Below are 8132 nucleotides of genomic sequence, written 5' to 3' on the forward strand. Positions count from 1 at the left end.
TTATCAAATAAGCCGATTAACAACGTGCTATAGATAAGAGCCATCATGAGTACAATCTTTATTAATGTCTATTTTATTAAAACCTTTATTAAAGTCTGTATTAATGTTTGTAATGTAACAGTAGTACGGTAACTAAACTATAACTAACGGATAAATTAACGTCTTCATTAACGTACGTCTCTTGGCAGCTCTGCAGAAAACGAAACAAAGAATAAATAAATCACACCAAGAGAATAAATCAGACGAGAAAAGTGATAAAAATACCTCTGAAGAAGAAATATGAAACATGGCAGCTGACGTGTCTGTCAACAGCTCATTGTGAGCTTCTAATAATAAGCACGTTTGACAGCAGTTTGAAATGACATTTCTTTAGACGTCTCCGTTCCAATGCTGCTATATTTATTACCAGGAGGACAAACGTTATGTTGTTGGAAAATATAATATCCAGTCCTGATCCTCATGAATAGTGCAAGCTGCTTATAGATGACGGTTAGTGTGATGCAAGAAATACACATGAAATGCTCCATTTATCAATAAAACACAGGGACAAATTATTGCAAATTGCAGTTCACTTTACATACAACTTACAACATCAAGCAGAACAACACAGAGTTTCACAACAATGAGAAACATTGCAGGACAGATCCGAAAGGGTCTGAAGGATAAATGAGGAGGTTTAAAATAAAAACAAAGGAATTGCATTTGATGAGAGGTGAGTGAGGAGTTTCCGGCAGCATCTAGAAGTTATTTTAGAAAGTCTTCACACAACGAGGACGATAATTATTGATGACATGAAAAATAAAAATAAAAACTGTACATATTGCATCGATGCAAATTTATGCCAACAATTTGTTCAATAAAAGGTTTGAATCGGTTAATTGTTTTTGTTTTAGTAACAAGTCATAAACTGTATGAGTCTGTCTTTTATTGTGCAAGGTCAAAAGGGGAAGGAGGTCTGACCTTTCTCGCAGTATCCCCGTTTTGTGAAAGTAAAAACAACCCAAACGACGGTTCAAAATAATAAACAAATGTACAAATTAATCACATGAAAAAAACAATGAGCTGAAAAGTCATTTCTAACAATCACAGACGACCAATCAGCGCGCGGCTCAGCGCAGGCGACCAATCAGCGCGCAGCTCATCGCCGGCGACCAATCAGCGCGCGGCTCATCGCAGGCGACCAATCAGCGCGCAGCTCAGCGCAGACGACCAATCAGCTCGCAGCTCAGCGCAGACGACCAATCAGCTCGCAGCTCAGCGCAGACGACCAATCAGCTCGCAGCTCTTCGGTGTTGCACCAAAGAGTTAAAACGTGGAATCGTCAGGGAGAGCGTGCGTTACACAGAGACACCGCTCGGCATGCAAACTAAATGTAAAAAAAACAATAATAGTGTAACAATGAACTCGCTGGATGAGCCCAAAAGTCCTAAAATCTCCCCTCAAGCCGGCCAAGACGCAGACTGCCCCTCCCGCCCCCCGCTGGGTTTAACCTCCCAGGTGATAACGGGCACTAACCTGCGCAGGAAGGGAACCCACGTGGAGCTGCTCCTCCATCTTGTTTCACTGACTAGACTGCTAGTGGGACACACACACACTCACACACACACACACACACACACTAACATGCTGACAGATCACACACACACACACACACACACACACTAACATGCTGACAGATCACACACACACACACACACACTAACATGCTAACAGATCACACACACGTGCACCAAGCAGCTGTGATTATTGACGAGCGCAGGGCTGCATGTGAAGGGCGAGAGAGGAAGTCGCCCCCCGGGAGCGGCGCCCGTCGGCCCCGCTCCTCGGCGATGGGGGGACCTGAGGCGCTTTGGGGCGTGACCCCTGCGGCAACGCACGCCTGCACGCCGCCCCTCGAGCCCCTCCAAGGGACTCCAAGTGATCTGCTGTGGAGACGCTGGAGAAAGACGCTCAAAGGTGCTGCGACGTGGAGCGTGTTAAACGCTCATGCACACCTGGAAGACGCCAGAGAACCAACCCGAAGAGTTAGAACGGAGCAGGTGAGAACTCACCTTCACCTCCGTTGAAAATGAATAAATGCAATTCAATCAGTGTGGGAGGGGGGAGCGAGGGGGGGGGGGGGGGCGAGGACACCGTGTACAGACTCTACCGACTCGGTTAGCCGAGCGCGTTTAAATAAAAAGTGATTTAGATTGACGAGAGAGAGAGAAAGAGGGAGGGAGAGAGGGAGAGAGAGAGAGGGAGGGAGGGAGAGAGGGAGAGAGAGAGAGGGAGGGAGAGAGGGAGAGAGAGAGAGGGAGGGAGGGAGAGAGGGAGAGAGAGAGAGGGAGGGAGAGAGGGAGAGAGAGAGGGAGAGAGAGAGGGAGGGAGAGAGGCCGTTACATAAGAGAATCACTAAAGCAGCAGATTAGCGACGCAGAGACGAGTTCAAGTGAGAAAAATCCAAACGTAACTATGGACGGATTGTGAAAAGATTTCTTTTTTTTAATGAAATGAACATACAATGCGGTTTATATGTTTTACAACGTGCACGACGCGGTGCCACTACCCAGGATGCATTTTGGCATCCGTGAAGACGAGTGACGGCGACATCCCCGCTGCGCTGTATGAAGCCGGGATTGTTGCACAGCGAAGAGAGAATGAGATGAATCCATCTCTCAGCGGGCCGCACTTACAACTGCTCTTCATAAGGAAAGCGCTGTGCGTGTAGATGTGCGTCCACGGCGGCGGCGGCGGCCTCGTGGTCAGACGGCAATAAAAAAAAAGAAAGCAGATGCGGCTGCGCTCCCCCGCGGCGGCCCGGTGAGGTTCACTGAGGTCGAGCACATGATGTACAGAGCTGTCATGGTCACGCTCTCAACATTACTGTGCTGCTCTCAAGTCACTAGAGACACACAGACACACACACAGCCGTCCAGCTGCCTCCGGCTGCCTTGCTCAACAGCGCCCGGGCAATGCTATCGCATTAGCTTTTCCCTCTAAGGCTACCGCTAGCCAGCTGTTTAGCCTGTTAGCATTTTGGATCAAAATGCTACGTTAGCAAGTAGCATGTGTGACGTGAGATGATGAGTTGCCGTCACAACTTTTGTCACGTGACCGAGGCGGAGTCACCGTCGTGCTCACCAGCGTCCTGTCCGCACGCGCGTACGTCTCCCGGTGCAGAAGAATTTAAAATAAGGAGTCCCGGTGACATGCAGCACACAGCAGGGTGCGACGCGGCGCACACGCCTCGCCTCACTGCGCCACGGCTCCACCCCCCCCTTCCTCCTCCCCCACCACCCTTCCCGATCGGCCATTGTTCGAGGCGGGAACGTGCGGGGAGATGGCGCTGAACCGCGCGTCCCTCTCAGCTCCCGAGAGCCTAACCCGTGGACATGAGAGCACAACGTCACAAGTTAGGGTCTCAGGGACGGAGAGAGAAACGTCTTCGCCTCTTTCTTCGGGGGACGCGGCGTTTGGGAAGAAGAAGAAGAAGAAGAAGAAGTCGCTGAGAGTCAAACGGGAGCATCGGAGCATCTCTGCTGCACGCCGAACGAGACGTGCAGCTCTACGAATCCAACGCACACGCACGCTCCTCTATCACATGCATGGGCTGCATCCATGCACCCGTGAACATACAACAAGTGCAAGCCTCAGCCAGACACAACACCCCCCCCCCCCCCCCCGTCTCACCCCTCTCTCTCCCCCTCCCCCACCTCCGCCGAACAATACAGCACTTTGAAAAGGCTTCCATCAGGTACGGAGTCTGCTGCCGTACAGTAAAGATCTCCCGCCGTTTGCAGGGAGGGGGGGGGGGGGGGGGGGAATCGGGGGAGGAGGGAAAGGTGTGTGTGTGTGAGGGGGGGAGGAGGGGGGGGGGGCAGTAATCCAAATGATTTCCAATCATTGCAGCGGACGAACGGAAGAAAAATGCAAAGAATGTGAAGCTGTGCGACCGACTGACACGACGACTCTCATCCGACTGTCACACATCCAACACCCCCCCACGACGCCCCCCCCCACGCCCCCCCACCCCAGAGAGGCTGCAGATAACAAAGCTCTCCACGGTTCCTCCACCACGGTGGTCTGAGGAAACAGATGGGGAGCAGGAGAGGAAGAGCACCGGTCGGCATGGACTCACCCCCCCTCTCTGGTCTCTGCTGGGGTCCAGGATGCCCCTCTCCTCCCTCGGCCTCGCTTCCTGCTCGGGAGGGACGGACAAAACAAAAAGACACAGAGAGAGAAAAGAGGAAAACAGCTGAGATTGTTTTTTTTTTACTTACAGCCCCGCCGAGGAAAATCCAGATGTTGGGTTTGCTCTTTAACAATAATAATAATATTTAAAAAAAAGACGTCCGTCCGGTGGAGATTTAAAACAGGAGGCGAGAGAAGAGGATGGGTGGTGGGACCGAGCCGGAATGAACCATGTGCACGCTCTCCCTCCCTCTATCCCCCATTCACACACACACACACACACACACACACACACACACACACAGGGGGGGGGGGGGGGGGCAGGTAGACGTGAGGCAGAAGAGAGCATCGAGACGTGGAACCAGAGCTTGCAGCCGGGCCGCACTGCCAGTGAAGCATACCAGTATGCTGCCTCACCGAAGGGGAGTGTGTGTGTGTGTGTGTGTGTGTGTGTGTGGGTTGGGGGGGCTGCGCACGCACACACACACACACACACACACACACACACACACACACACACATGCTTTGCATTGCTGACACAAAACAGTGACACTCTCACACCTTTTCCCTGCACAACGAGCCTCCACTTACTTCCTTCTTTTATACCCAAACTCAACACAAATCCAAAGCAGTGAAGAAGAAAGAATGCACACGCACACACACACACACACGCACACGCACAAATCCAAGTTAAAGGACAAAACGAATGCACCCGCTGATCTCTTGTCTCCCTCCGCTTTCTCCCTTCCTTGCTGGCCCCCTTTCTTCCTCACATTGTTTTCTCTCTCTTTGAATCACATGCAGAGCTGGAAAGGAGGGAAGACAGGAAAAAAAATCCATTGCCCCCCCCCCCCCCCGCCCCCCCACCCCACCTCACCCCCTCCCTCTCCCCCAATATTAGTACTCCACCTCTTTCTCTCAGTCTTTCTTTTACTCCTTCTCCCCCCTCCGGCTCTTTTCTTCTTCTCCTGTTGATCGCAGGAGGAAAAGCTTTTTTTCTCTTTACATAGAAAGGGGGGGGGGGGGGGGGCAAATATCATCCATTAATTTGCCTCACAGCTGTAATCGCTTACAGCCAGAGGCCCACTGGAGAGAGAGGAGGGGGCGGGGTGGAGGGTGGGAGGCGGGGGGGGGGGGTGGAGAGAGAAAGTAGTCCTTCTTTTTGCCTTCCGTCGGTCAAGTCTTCGCATGCATTATAAAAAGCAGAAATCCACTTTTCCCGTCTTGTCTTCTGGTCCCTTGTCCCCCCCGCCGAAGAGGCAGAGACGGCGCCGCGGCTACATGATGTTCTTCGGCTAATAGAGGCTACATTTAATCTCACTGGAATGGAGGGAGGGAGCAGAGAAAGAGGAGAGACGATGGGGGGAGGGAGAGACGGACCGGAGAAGGAGAGCAACGACGTACAACCGGCTGGAGGCTCATTTCAGCGACGGGGAGGAGGTGGGAGGGGGGAGGGAGGGGGGGGGGGGGAGTCCCTGAGACCACACTGCCCTCTTGCTTTGCTTCTGCTCCATGCCTCCCCCCCTCCCTCCCTCACCCCCTCCCTCCCCCCCTCCCTCCCGTGTCAGCGTCGCGGCTAATCTCCAATGCGTTTCTATCCGTACAGCTGCAGAAAAGCCAACATCTGGATCTATATCCAAAAACCTCATGGCCCTTATTTAGAAATCGCCCTGCTGACACGCACACGCACACACACACACACACACACACACACACACAGACACAGACACACACACACACACACAGCACAGCTATCCTCGGTTGCCACCTGTTTTGTGTCCAGACAGAGACGGTCTTCACTACATGAGACGGCCTCGGCGGTGAGACAAAGGCTCACACACACACACACACACACCTGTACGCACACACACACACGTGCTACACACACGCCTCATTTTCCAAGTCTCATAGAAGGAAGCGGGTGTCACCTTTGTATACATTTGTATTAATCTTCTTCGTGACGGTGGAGCGCGAGGCGGCAGTTCGATCCCCACGGGATACAAAGTCTGTGTACGTTAGTTACACTGAACACTGCTGTGGTCAATTTAACCCCAAAACACGATTGTTTCTGAAAGTGGTCACGTAGCCTGAACCCGAGTGAGAGTTTGAAAACTGAAATTCACGGCTTAAATTCGCATGTTTAAATACATCATCATCTCATCCTTGATTCCAGGCGTGAACCTCCTGTTCCGCAGAGTTAAAGCTGCATTCTCTGTAGTGACCAGCAGGGGGCGACTCCTCTGCTCCCATAGACGTCTATGAGGAAATGACTCTACTTCTCTGTAGTGACCAGCAGGGGGCGACTCCTCTGCTCCCATAGACGTCTATGAGGAAATGACTCTACTTCTCTGTAGTGACCAGCAGGGGGCGACTCCTCTGCTCCCATAGACGTCTATGAGGAAATGACTCTACTTCTCTGTAGTGACCAGCAGGGGGCGACTCCTCTGCTCCCATAGACGTCTATGAGGAAATGACTCTACTTCTCTGTAGTGACCAGCAGGGGGCGACTCCTCTGCTCCCATAGACGTCTATGAGGAAATGACTCTACTTCTCTGTAGTGACCAGCAGGGGGCGACTCCTCTGCTCCCATAGACGTCTATGAGGAAATGACTCTACTTCTCTGTAGTGACCAGCAGGGGGCGACTCCTCTGCTCCCATAGACGTCTATGAGGAAATGACTCTACTTCTCTGTAGTGACCAGCAGGGGGCGACTCCTCTGCTCCCATAGACGTCTATGAGGAAATGACTCTACTTCTCTGTAGTGACCAGCAGGGGGCGACTCCTCTGCTTCCTGTTTATAAGATGCCAAAAAAGCCACGATAGCGAAGGCAAAATTGTTGAAACACAAGACGAACATTAACATGTTCACGAGAATAAAACCGTAAACAAGCAAAATGATTACGAATAAAAAAAACATTGATAACATTCTACATTTTTATAAGGAAGAAGACCCGCCCCCCCGGTCTCTCCTCGAGCACCCGATTGGCTGGCTGGTAATCAGCGGTTCATCAGGGACCCAGATCTGTCAGGCCGACCCACGCGGAACCCGAGACAGGGCATGTGTGTGTGTGTGTGTGTGTGTGTGTGTGTGTCTCTGGATGCAGTGATTGACAGAGCAAAGTGGAGGTTACCGTGGCAACGGTGATGATGAATAGAAAAAAAAAGGTTTTTTTTTTTAGCGGTTGTATTGGTTGTGATTACTTTTTAGTTTCCGTAACCTCCGTCTCTGTGTGTGTGTGTGTGTGTGTGTCTGTGTCCCAGAACAGAAAGGGAAGCGCCCTTTGTCCGTTGGTGTGGTAGCAGGAGTCGCTGTTTCTCTACTACCTTCTTTTATTAAACCAAACTTTCTGTTTCCTGTGACGACTGATTGGACTGTAGCATTGATGCATCATGTTTGACCACCCCCCCCCCACACACACACACACACACACACACACACACACACACACACACACAGTTGTTGTAAATACACACAAGCATCACACGTCTCACTTCAGGAGAGAAATCGCTTCGTATCGCCCTCGTGAGCCAAAGTCTCTAAAGGAGCCTCTGACAGCCAGAACCAGCAGGGGGCGATGTCAGCTCGACACACACACACACACACACACACACACACACACACACACACACACGCAGTGTCACTATGAACACACTGTGTCTCTTTGAGGGGAGTTCTGATTGATTGGCTGCTATCATCAATGTCAGTACAAATACAACTTTATTTTAGAAGCTAATAAATAAAAAATGTCCTGCTGTAAATTCATCCGATTCTTTTTCCTCCCTGAAGTGTCACAATATTTCAAACTGTTAAATATTGTGACAACAATTGTTCGAAGGCAACAGCTGATTTTACTGTAGAATATATATTTTTTATACACACGTATATGTTTAAATATATATTTTGTATATATATATATACATATATATATATATACACATATATATATATATTTATCCCC

At 50.6% G+C, this 8132-nt stretch overlaps 1 long non-coding RNA gene across 1 annotated transcript; it reads right to left on the reverse strand.

Moving 5' to 3' along the window:
* Window positions 1–554: 554 nt before the first annotated feature.
* On the reverse strand, window positions 555–6520 carry LOC144410355 (uncharacterized). Its single transcript, XR_013468369.1, has 2 exons — window positions 1516–6520; window positions 555–1366 (listed from the first exon to the last, which is right to left on the reverse strand). It is a non-coding gene; the product is annotated as an uncharacterized LOC144410355 (long non-coding RNA).
* Window positions 6521–8132: the final 1612 nt, after the last annotated feature.

The sequence above is a fragment of the Gasterosteus aculeatus genome, chromosome 1 (genome assembly GCF_964276395.1).
Source record: "Gasterosteus aculeatus chromosome 1, fGasAcu3.hap1.1, whole genome shotgun sequence".
Taxonomy (NCBI): domain Eukaryota; kingdom Metazoa; phylum Chordata; class Actinopteri; order Perciformes; family Gasterosteidae; genus Gasterosteus; species Gasterosteus aculeatus.